This window comes from Podarcis pityusensis (assembly GCF_964106645.2).
Source record: "Podarcis pityusensis genome assembly, chromosome: 9".
NCBI lineage: Eukaryota > Metazoa > Chordata > Lepidosauria > Squamata > Lacertidae > Podarcis > Podarcis pityusensis.
The window spans coordinates 46,493,735-46,506,229 of NC_138034.1; the positions used below are offsets into that span (position 1 = coordinate 46,493,735).

General features: G+C 43.8%; 1 protein-coding gene across 4 annotated transcripts in view; it reads right to left on the reverse strand.

The window, feature by feature from the left end:
- The window catches only part of JADE1 (jade family PHD finger 1), a 171,850-nt gene that overhangs the window by 149,451 nt on the left and 9,904 nt on the right, over positions 1–12,495 (reverse strand). The window contains exon 1 of one of the 4 annotated variants that reach the window (XM_081021922.1): positions 2,491–2,554. The exons of the other annotated variants lie outside the window; for them this stretch is intronic. The gene's annotated coding sequence lies outside the window, so the exon portion shown is untranslated. Of the gene's footprint in view, positions 1–2,490; positions 2,555–12,495 lie in introns of those variants that run through there. 4 annotated transcript variants of the gene reach the window in all.

A 12,495-nucleotide genomic window follows, 5' to 3' on the forward strand; every position in this document is an offset into this window, starting at 1 on the left:
CCCCAGGCGCCCAATCAGCTTGCTCTGCTGCTGCCCACAGATACACCTTACAATTTTTTTGTCTTCCAGTTTTTTATTCTTCTGCCAACCTTGAGGTTCTCCCGAACTTTCTGATAATGCCTTCTTGTGCACAGGTGCTGCCACCTTGACTGTATAAGGAATGGTACTCAGATGATTTAGTTGGTTCTTAGTATATGACCTTCATTCTCAATTTCACTTGGTGGAAATATTCCTGCATCACTTTTAACCATGGTTTAAAGCAGGGACAAGGAATTTCAGGCCCAGGGGCCAAATGCAGCCTTCCAAGTCTCCTAAGGCCACGGCCCTAACCAGCCAAGGTGAATTAAGGGTATGAGGTAAAGTCAAGTCAAAAGCAACAGACAAGGTATATACATAAAAGGAACAAAGGAATGATGGTGATGAACTGTCTCTGAAAATAAAAATACAACCAGCAGCCAGGGCCTTTTTTTAATCAGAGCTCACCAGAGCTCTGTTCCGGCAGAGTAGGCACGGTGAAAATAATGGGCCTAAGATAATCATGACAATTATTTTTAATGAGACAACTCTGAGTAGGAATAACATTGGCTACAACCCTCCATTTCTAGCTAGCTTTGCTTGGGGAAGGTAAACAGTTTGCCTTCCATGTTTATTTTCTTCTTCCAATGCTGCTATCCAGTGCCTGCCTTGGCTCCTCCATCAGCGTACAGCTGATGAAAACCCCAAATCAACAATATCAGAAAATTAGAATATTAAATGAAATCAGCAAAACAAGGATTGCAAATAGAACAATATTGGACCTCTGAGAAGTAGAAGCATGCATATATACTCAATACTTGGTTTGGGCCCCTTTTGCATGAATTACTGCCTCAATGTAGCTTGGCATGGATGCTATCAGCCTGTGGCACTGCTGAGGTGTTATGGAAGACCAGGATGCTTCAATAGCAGCCTTCAGCTCTTCTGCATTGCTCGGTCTCATGTCTCTCATCTTTCTCTTGGCAATGCCCCATAGATTCTCTATGGGGTTCAGGTCAGGCGAGTTTGCTGGCCAATCAAGCACAGTAATCCCATGGGGACTGAACCAGGTTTTGGTACTTTTGGCAGTATGGGCAGGTGCCAAGTCCTGCTGGAAAATGAAGTCAGCATCCCCATAAAGTTCGTCTGCAGAAGGAAGCATGAAGTGCTCCAAAATCTCCTGGTAGACGGCTGCGTTGACCCTGGACTTAATGAAGCACAGTGGACCAACACCAGCTGATGACATGGCTCCCCAAATCAACACAGACTATGGAAACTTCACACTGGACTTCAAGCATCTGGCATTGTGTGCCTCCCCATTCTTCCTCCAGACTCTGGGTCCTTAGTTTCTAAATGAGATGCAAAAGTTGCTCTCATCAGAAAAGAGGACTTGGGACCACTGAGCAACAGACCAGTTCTTTTTTTCTTTAGCCCAGGTAAGACGCTTCTAATGTTGCTTCTTGTTCAGGAGTGGCTTGACAAGAGGAATACGACATTTGAAGCCCATCTCCAGGATCCATCTGTGTGTGGTGGCTCTTGATGCACTAACTCCAGCCTCAGTCCACTCCTTGTGAAAGACCCCAACACATTTGAATGGTCTTTTCCTGACAATCCTCTCCAGGCTGCGGTCATCCCTGCTGCTTGTGCACCTTTTTCTTCCACACTTTCCCCTTCCGCATAACTTTCCATTAATGTGTTTCGATACAGCACTTTGGTAACATCCAACTTCTTCTGCAATTACCTCTTGAGGCTTTCCCTCCTTATGGAGGGTATCAATGATGGCTTTCTGCACAACTGTCAGGTCAGCAGCCTTCCCCATGATTGTGCTTCCTACTAAACCAGATTGAGAGACCATTTAAAGGCGCTCAGGAACCCATTGTAGGTGTTATGGATTGAATAGCTACTGCACCTTTTCACAATATTCTAATATTCTGAGATTGTTAATTTGGGGTTTTCATCAGTTGTACGCCATAATCATCACAATTATAACAAATAAAGGCTTGACATATCTCGCTTTGCATGTCATGAGTCTATCTCATATATTAGTTTCACCTTTTAAGCTGAATTACTGAAATAAATGAACTTTTCCACAATATTCTAATTTTTTGAGTTTCACCTGTATATAGGCCTTTTCTTTATCACCAAAAATCTCCAAATGGCTCACAAAATCAATAAAGAGACACCATCCAACAATAAATACAAGATACAAAGCAGAAGTAGAGAAAATAGCACAAATACATTCTTAATGGGGGAAACACATGACATAGCAACTTGCCCTTAGCTGAACTTCATGGAACAGCTAGGCTGCTGGAAGGTAAAGAAAACAGATGAACAGAAAGCTACCAAGCTATTATCCAACTGAAAAGTAAACCAATAAATATGTAAAGGATGCACTTCCCTGTGTTATATCAATTGGAACTTTGCTTTCCAAAGAGATAGTGCACCCTCCCACGTGTAATATATTTTACCATTCCTTACTATTCCTGACAAACTCAGATCACTGAAGTCTTTGAGTCAGATCACTCTGAAGTGTTTGAGTCCAGAACCTTCACAAACATGTGTTACAAACATTGGTGCATCTACAGAAACATAGTAAAATTAGTATGTACTGTATCAACATTATTCTTCTAACACAGGAGGCAGCAATTACAAGTAAATTGTCTCTGTGGCCACAGTTGTGATTCTTCAGGGGTTTGACTTTGCCCCCAGAGGTACACTGCATTGTCTTTTGAGACAGACGGATGCCAACATTATTGTCACTCCCTCTGTTTACAGATGGAAGGGTCATAGCTTAGTGGAAGAGCACATGCTTTGGCATGCAGAAGGATTCAGGTTCAACACCTGGCATCTCTGAGTACAGTGGGGAAAGGCTACTGTCTGAAACCCTGAAGAACCACTGTCCCCCAAACGCTGAGTATTGGGCTAGCAATGCCTCTTGTGCTGTGGTCCTGTGCGAGCGTCTGGAGGCGGTTGGAGGATAGATGGCGGGTAACAGATTGAGGTTGAATCCTGACAAGACAGAAGTACTGTTTTGGGGGGACAGGAGGCGGGCGGGTGTGGAGGACTCTCTGGTCCTGAATGGGGTAACTGTGCCCCTGAAGGACCAGGTGCGCAGCCTGGGAGTCATTCTGGACTCACAGCTGTGCATGGAGGCACAGGTCAATTCTGTGTCCAGAGCAGCTGTTTATTAGCTCCATCTGGTACGCAGGCTGAGACCCTACCTGCCCGCAGACTGTCTCGCCAGAGTGGTGCATGCTCTGGTTATCTCTCGCTTGGACTACTGCAATGCGCTCTATGTGGGGCTACCTTTGAAGGTGACCCGGAAACTACAACTAATCCAGAATGCGGCAGCTAGACTGGTGACTGGGAGTGGCCGCTGAGACCATATAACACTGGTCTTGAAAGACCTACACTGGCTCCCAGTACGTTTCCGAGCACAATTCAAAGTGTTGGTGCTGACCTTTAAGCCCTAAACAGCCTCGGTCCAGTATACCTGAAGGAGCGTCTCCACCTCCATCATTCTGCCCAGACACTGAGGTCCAGCGCCGAGGGCCTTCTGGCAGTTCTCTCGCTGCGAGAAACCAAGTTACGGGGAACCAGGCAGAGGGCCTTCTCGGTAGTGGCTCCCGCCCTGTGGAACGCCCTCCCACCAGATGTCAAAGAGAAAAATAACTACCAATCTTTTGGAAGACATCTAAAGGCAGCCTTCTTTATGGAAGCTTTTAATGTTTAATAGGTTATTGTATTTTAGTGTTTTGTTGGAAGCCGCCCAGAGTGGGCGGGGGATAAATAAATTATTATTATTATTATTATTATTATTATTATTATTATTATTATTTATTATTATTAGTGTCCAGAATTATCCCTATTTTAAGTAACTGGATAAATCTGCCAGATTGCAGTGTTACCAATGCCTGATGATCCTAATTCAAAAGACCCTTAAAGTATGTGTATGTGAAACTTGAAAACTGGGGCGGGGGGTGAAAACAACATGCCTCAGCTTCCCTTAACCTTAAAAAACAGTCATGGGCGAGTCATATACACTATAGGGCGGGAGTTGAAGAGACTGATGGGGAAATAAAAGCATGTTTCCCTTCATCCTGGTCCCTAAAGCTGGTAAGGAATTGAACTCATTAGTCATATTTTCAGGCATACCTGTCTACTGATGAAGAACAAATCTGTGTTGTATTTCACCCAATCCCATTGGGAAGCTCCTATTTCCACATTAACTGGATCCTCCTCTATCACATGGAATGACACAACTAAAGATTTGCTATAAAGGTAATGCTTATGGTATTAAGAATCTTGGTCAGACCTCAGACTATTCATATTTTATATTTATAATGAGAAATGAACCTTTTATCTAAAGATTTCCCAGATCACAATCTTTTCACATTTTGGAACAGGGTATCATACTTCAGGGTAATTTCCTCCCTTGCCCTTATTTTATAGGAATGTAACCTGCTTATCGACTTGCTTAAAGACTGCCCATAATCTTGACAGCATTTGATGGCATATGTTTTGCTCAAAGACACTTATAGATCTCACTGATGTGGCCTTAATTTAATCTACATCACTGTTTGTATACAACAGTGCATTTTGGCTTTCATTCATACCTTGAAGAAGGTAAATACATGCATAGAAAACTAAAAGGTAATTTTATTAAGGGTGGTAAATATATCAAGGTCTGTTTGATATAAAGCTTGAGTAGTTTGTGGCATTGGCAGAACTCTGAAACATATTTACAACCCTGCTTGTTTTTTATTCATTCCCACCCCCACTGCTTTTTGTTGGCTGCAAGACATGGTCCTGAATGCAAAATGTAAGCACTCTCTCACACATACATGCACACAACATGTTTATTTAATAGAAAAACTCAGCTAAAATTTTGCCAAACATTTCAGTCAATCTCTGTCAAAGCCAGATTGGCTGTGTGTCAGTTAAAATTAGTTGTGAGTGTACCCAAGAGCATCTTCCCTTCCTGCTTCAAGGGTGGGGGTGGTTTCAGGGAGTCCATATCACAAGGTTAAAGAGTTTAAAACAGAGATGGGGAATCTGTGGCCCTCTTGATGTTGCAAGACTCCAACTCCCATCAGCCCAAACCAACATGACCAATGGGACACAGGAATGATGGGGCTGTAGTCCAACATAATTAAGAGCACTAGTCTTCAACTTTTTCCAACCTGGAACTGAATTTTTGCCTAAATATGCACTTGGTGATCCATTTCTTTTTGTTACACACCACCACCCAAATCTCTGAGCGGTGTGAGATCCCAGGGGGTTCCAGGAGCACTTATCAAGGGCCATGTTTCCTTTTGGAAATAAGGCACAGTGGGGACTGTGGTGTCTTTGTGCTATATGGTTAATTTACACATATATACAAGCTGAGTCTTTGATGGAGGCATTCACAGCATTACACTCCAACAGGGTCTTGCTTCTTCCATAGCTACAGCCTTAGATTCCAGCAGCAATCAGTCATGGCTCCCTGGCATTGCTCTGCAGCTTGCCTTGCTCTCTAGGTCACATCACTCCTAACCTCCTACTCCCGTCCACATTGCTTCTCACTTTATCTATTGAGGAGTTTCTGGTGAGTTCCTTTGACACATTGTTGTCCTAACACATGGGCAGGCAAAGTAAGGCCCGGGGGCCAGATCCGGCCCAACTGCCTTCTAAATCCGGCCCACAGACAGTCCGGGAATCAGTGTGTTTTTACACGAGTAGAATGTGTCTTTTTATTTAAAATGCATCTCTAGGTTATTTGTGGGGCCTGCCTGGTGTTTTTACATGAGTAGAATGTGTGTTTTTATTTAAAATGCATCTCTGGGTTATTTGTGGGGCACAGAAATTTGTTCTTTTTTTCCCTTCAAAATATATTCCAGCCCCCAACAAGGTCTGAGGGACAGTGGACCGGCCCCCTGCTGAAAAAGTTTGCTAACCACTGTCTTAACAGGTCATAGCTTCGCACAAGAAGCTAGTCCTGGCTTAATTAGCTTTTGACATATCACAAGAAGCACCAGCTTGGCTGAATCAGCTTTTGACACATGCTGATTACAGAAAATTAGAAGTGTCTAATACACATCTTAAATACACACAGGTCTAGCACAGTTTTAACACTCTAAGTCTTGATTAAATTCTAACATTTACGGAACCCAGTAATTTGGAGGAGTCTAGCACCCATGAACATTACTTTTTAAACAATATATTTATTTTTTAGTAGTACTGGCATCGCGATCCACTACTCAGTAGTAGGTTCTGACCCACCAGCTGGAGATCAATATTCTAGTGGGTCTGAAGTCCATCATCCCTTGTGTAACTAACACACACACACACACGTGCATGGAGTATGCTGAGGTCTTAATCCTGTTAACTCCCCCACCCCTTCAGCTGCTATTTACAGAGTCCACTAAACAGTTAACTAAAAGAAGTATCCATACTAGTGAGGATCTGGAAGTTATCACCTTGCCCACTCTAGTTTAATGAGACGAGGAGACTTCCTAGGCGAACTGGAAGTTTCTTCCTTTGGCAACAGATAGGTGTTGGCACACACATGAAATAAATCCTCACCTAATATCCACCAGGTCACATCACCAATCGAAATATCATTATAGCCTTAGATCTTGACAATGTGTAGTATAATCTTAATTTAAAATGGATTTTAAAAATAAAGCAAAACACATTTTAGATCCTCCCGGCTTTCACTTTCAGGTGAACATATATAGTGGAATTGGGGTAACCCAGGAAACCTAGTTTAAACCTTGTGGTGCCATGATTCACAAGGCAGTTATATTGCATATATTCTTAATCTACTGTATAGAGTTTTTTGTTTATCTGCAGCATGGGGAAGAGCCAAACACCCATCCACTAGGCATAAAGAAATTAGGATGGTAGAAATATCTGCTGCAGTTCCAGCCAGGACTGACTTTAACAAGCGACCAAAAATGCAACTGAGAAACTGCATAATAGCTACCAGTAAATAAGCATGTTCCGTCCAAACAAAAATGATGGATATTCAGGCCAAGTTATGAGTCAGCTACCACATGCTTTTTTCTCGATTTGTACTTTTCCTAATAAGTAGACAGACTGCATGCATATCTTCATGACAAAAAGTTTGCAAAACAGTCTCAGAACTTTCTAACCTTAAGGGGGAAAAAACCTGGATCAATCTGTCATAATATAAACACTGAATCTAAGTACCATACAGGAATTCTACACTGTATAAGCCTTTGTTGGAATTCTGCCTGGGTCAGAGGAATGTGCCACAGCGTAGGCACCGGCAGATATTCCTGTCGACCTCCCCCTGTCTTTACTCTGCTGATAAGCAGGCGAGGTCCGGCGATTCTTCTCAGATGTATGAGAGGAACACACCGTTCTTCCTCTCTCCCCTTTGGTGTCCCCAGGGAGGGGAAAGAAGCAGACAGAAAACTATTTACATCATTTATTTCTGCCTCTTACATCAGTACAGAGAATCATGTCTGCACTCAACAACAGCAAGAAGAAACTCCTCCCAAGTACATCCAGTACGGGTCATATGACACACACACACTGAGCTAACATCCGGTGCTCAGTACAGAATGGACTGCCCCTTTGTTCCCATGGCAACAGTCACAAACATCCTGTCTGGCTTTCCAGCCACAAGCAGCTGGCTGAGCTGCTAGAGCCTTTGCTTGCTGCAGCATTGGTGCTTTATGGTAACATACTCCCCCTAAAGTATCAATGTGTGCCGCGAGCAAAGCGTCATCCAGAGAAGAAAATAAACAGTTGTTATATTTATAACATTCCCCTGTTGTTTCAGTTCCACCCTTGGAACTACCCGCCACTGGTTTAACCAATGTACCTCTCTGGTTGTGTGACTTCGCATTACCTCGGTTAACAACTCTCTGTTGTGCCTTTGTCTCTGACTCAGACACAGCTCCAATCTGTCCTTGGTCGTTTACAATAGCAACATATGCAAGGTTAGCAAACTCCTTTGAATACCTCTTGGGTGGTACACCCTTCGTTGCTCTCTCAGACCTTCGTAAGAGGTTCTGATCCTCTGTGCTCACTGGTTCAACCTTTGGATTCTGTTGAGAACCAGTAGCTATCAGTGGTTCTTCCTTCACCTGTGAAGGTCTATCCATTGTGTGAGATTTCCTCTCAATGACTGTGACAACTGAGCTGTCTGAGCTATCGCTGTCATCATCAGTATTACTGAACTCAATAAGATCAAACTTATCATCATCATCATCATCAGAATCCTCTGTGGGAAATGCGTGAACAATCAACCTCTCCTGTTCAGGAGCACTCTCTAGAAACCTTGTGAGAATCACCTGACCAGATTCAGACAAAATTACTCTGTAGAGACCTTTTTCATAACCCACAAAAATGCCTCTGGCATTCTTTACTCCACCTGGAGCTTCTGTTCTCACATGAGACCCGAAAACCTTAAAATAGGCTACAGAAGGTTTTCTATTGAACAGCTTCTCAAAAGGAGAACATCCCAACTCTGTTGAGACTTTTCTCAACCACACATGAAGATAGGACGCTAGCGATTCGGCCCAATATTCATGTGGCAAATGTGAACTCAGCAATTGCGCATTCATCCCCTTTTGCAATTCTTTGTTCACTTTTACACAGACCCCCCTGTTCCACGCTTCTTGCGAGACTGCAACTTTGTGGTCTATCCCTTTTCCATCCAGGAACTTCTGAAACTTCTGCAACAGAAAAACTTGCTTCTCATCTGTGAAAAGACAATCAATGTTAGCATCATGCATACTTTTAACCTTGTCACAAAACTCCTGAAACTTTTCTAAAGTTTCTTGTGGTTTCTCCATCATATAAACCCAAGAATAATTAGTGAAACAATCCACACACAAAAGGTAAAATCGTGCACCGCCTCTAGATGGTTCTAGAGGACCAATCACATCAGCATACACCCGCTGAAATGCTCTGTCGACCTTCTTGGTCTTGGTGCTCACACTGGTCACACCTGCAAGAGAGATTTCGTTAGAAACAGAAGAATTACATTTCATGTAATCACTTTGATCAAAAGTCAACAAATACAGTCCATCTTTCTCTTTGGCAGTAAGAAACAGTTCTCCATCTTTGTAGATCTTGCAGCTTTTAGCATCATAGGACAGTTTCAGTCCTTTCTTTGCAATCTGCGACACGCTCAGCAGATTAAATCTCAGTTCTGGAACCAGGTAAACATCACTTATAGTCAAGTTCAGACTTTCAAGATACACAGTCCCAATTCCGGTTGCTTCCAACTCCTGACCGTTGGCCTGTTTCACAGTGAAGCTTTGCTTCTTCAACGTCGAAAACAGTCCTCTGTGCGGGCACAAATGTTTTGTACAGCCCGTGTCAATTATGAACGAGTTCCCAACATCTGGCGTGGTTCCTTTCGCCATCATAGCCTTTGCAGGTTTCACCTGGCACTTGGTACGGCTTTTGCCTGACGCCTCAGGCTTCGTAGAGCTGCTCTTTGCTCTTCTTGACTGGCGCGGCTTCTTACAGTTTCGCTGTAGATGCCCAGTCTGTCCACAATTGTAGCATCGGACAGCACTCAATGCTACTCCATGCTCTCCAGTAGCATTAGCAGTGGGGAAATTAGAACTCTGTTCTTCCCTCCCCCTGTCTTTTTCTTCCAGTGCAGCAAGTCTGTCGTGTTCATTCAGGACCACAGCACAAACTCTCTCCGCGGTCAGCTGCGCGGCCGGTAGGGAACCAAGCTGACTGGCAACAACCTTGTAGGTGCGGCTAAGGCTGTTTATCATCATGAAGCAAAACACTTCCTCCTGAAGACGAAAATTGCGTTCCACCATCTGTTGACGCAGAAACTTCATTTCTGTCAGGTGCGCTTGAACATCTCCATCAGGCGCAAGTCTCAGATTGGTCAATTTCTCAAAATACAGCAACGCTGAAGAACCAGCATCTCTCTGATGCGTTGTACGCAGCGTGTCCCATACCTCTTTCGCATTTTCTAAATGCTGAACATGCACCAACTGATCATCTGAGACACACAGAATTATAGCAGTCCTGGCCCTTACATTCTGTGACTCCCAACCTCTGGTTGGTGCTGCAGGGATGGGGTTTTCAATTACATCAAAAAGCCTCTGATTCTGCAGCAGGGCCTTCATCTTTACAGACCAAGATGAATAATTGTCATTGGTTAAGGGAGGTGGGCAAGGCAAACCTCCCCCTTTCTTGGCATCCATCTTGAAGCCAAGCCTCTCTCACACTGTCAAACAAACTGTAAAATCCAACAGTTGTTTTTTCCTTTCTCACGCAGCAAACTGCAAATTGTTTACGCTCTTTGCACCTGGCAGCTAAACTCAGGCTGCTATTGAAAAGTCCCTTCCAAGAGCTCGTAAACTTGTAGCCAAAACATTCTCTGGTTTTGTTTCGCTTTCCCAGGCTTACACGCAGAGTCCAGCCCCTTTGCCAGTAACCTTCCAGGACCGTTACCTAGCAACAATGCATTTCAATAAGACATCTTATCTACCACAAAAATTTGTGGAATGCAGGCTTCAGCCTTCAAGCTGCAGGCCTCTTCTCCCGGAGCTCTTGTTTTCTTTGAAACGCAGCTCCGTGAACCAGGGAATTAATCTTCCTGCGTTCACACTTTTAGCCCGAAATGCAGCATACCTTGAACTTTGTTGCTCTGGAAAACACCTCTTCTTTCCATCAGCTGTCTGTGGAGCCTCTGGCTTCTTTCAGACGCTTGCCTTCTCCCTTGGAGCAGAGGAGGACAATCCACCAGCCTCTCATGCAGATGTCTGATGAATCGCAACCATCCGAAGGCTGCCACTGTTGGAATTCTGCCTGGGTCAGAGGAATGTGCCACAGCGTAGGCACCGGCAGATATTCCTGTCGACCTCCCCCTGTCTTTACTCTGCTGATAAGCAGGCGAGGTCCGGCGATTCTTCTCAGATGTATGAGAGGAACACACCGTTCTTCCTCTCTCCCCTTTGGTGTCCCCAGGGAGGGGAAAGAAGCAGACAGAAAACTATTTACATCATTTATTTCTGCCTCTTACATCAGTACAGAGAATCATGTCTGCACTCAACAACAGCAAGAAGAAACTCCTCCCAAGTACATCCAGTACGGGTCATATGACACACACACACTGAGCTAACATCCGGTGCTCAGTACAGAATGGACTGCCCCTTTGTTCCCATGGCAACAGTCACAAACATCCTGTCTGGCTTTCCAGCCACAAGCAGCTGGCTGAGCTGCTAGAGCCTTTGCTTGCTGCAGCATTGGTGCTTTATGGTAACATAATTAGGATGGTAGAAATTAGGATGGTAGAAATATCTGCTGCAGTTCCAGCCAGGACTGACTTTAACAAGCGACCAAAAATGCAACTGAGAAACTGCATAATAGCTACCAGTAAATAAGCATGTTCCGTCCAAACAAAAATGATGGATATTCAGGCCAAGTTATGAGTCAGCTACCACATGCTTTTTTCTCGATTTGTACTTTTCCTAATAAGTAGACAGACTGCATGCATATCTTCATGACAAAAAGTTTGCAAAACAGTCTCAGAACTTTCTAACCTTAAGGGGGAAAAAACCTGGATCAATCTGTCATAATATAAACACTGAATCTAAGTACCATACATGAATTCTACACTGTATAAGCCTTAAGGTACCCCTAAGCATACAAATACCAGCCTCTGTTAGGATGATGCAATAGTTTACATTCCAGTCTTTGAAAGATTACTAACTGTTGGGTCTATCTGAGTTCAATGGGCCTGGTGCTTAGGCCTTTCTTCTACATTACCGATTCATAACCATAGGTGTTTGGGTGCCCATAAGACTTTCCTGCATATCTGGGCTTCTTCACCCATATCAACAGAAGAAGTTGCATTCTTCTGGCCACTGATTTCAGCACTCTTCAATGGAATGAATAGAAAAATTCTCACTGGTACATAAACTCTGTCCATGCATTGGAGCTGCTTTGCCTAGAAGCAGTGTTTGGATTGGAGAAACCATGGCTTCATACACACCATACATTTAAAGTACATTTCCCCCAGCCCACGCCCCCCCCCCAGAATTCTGGGAACTGTAGTTTGTTAAGGGCTCCATGAGGGGGTAATCTATAGTTCCTGGGATTCGGGGGGGTTGCTTTAAATGCATGGTGTGTATTTATTATAAATAATAAAATAAATAATAGAAACAGAAACAGAAATCAAACATGGCTCTCGCTCTGCCTTTCCAGCCTGCCGCTTCTCTTCCAGCTTCTAGCTCATGTAACTGATCTCTCTACTTTGGCCTTTTGTCTTAAAACTAACCACGAACTGGGGGAGGGCCTCACCCATTTGCCACCATCCATTTGTCGTCTAACACAGAGCCCCTATCATTTGTTTCCCTTAGTGGCCCATTACGCAGACAATCACCTCAACAGGAAGTGAGCCGGGCTTGTATTTTAACAATTGCTAGATGCAAGGACTAGAAATGTCTCTGCATACTGCCTACTTTTCCGCACCCCAAACTCATAACAATA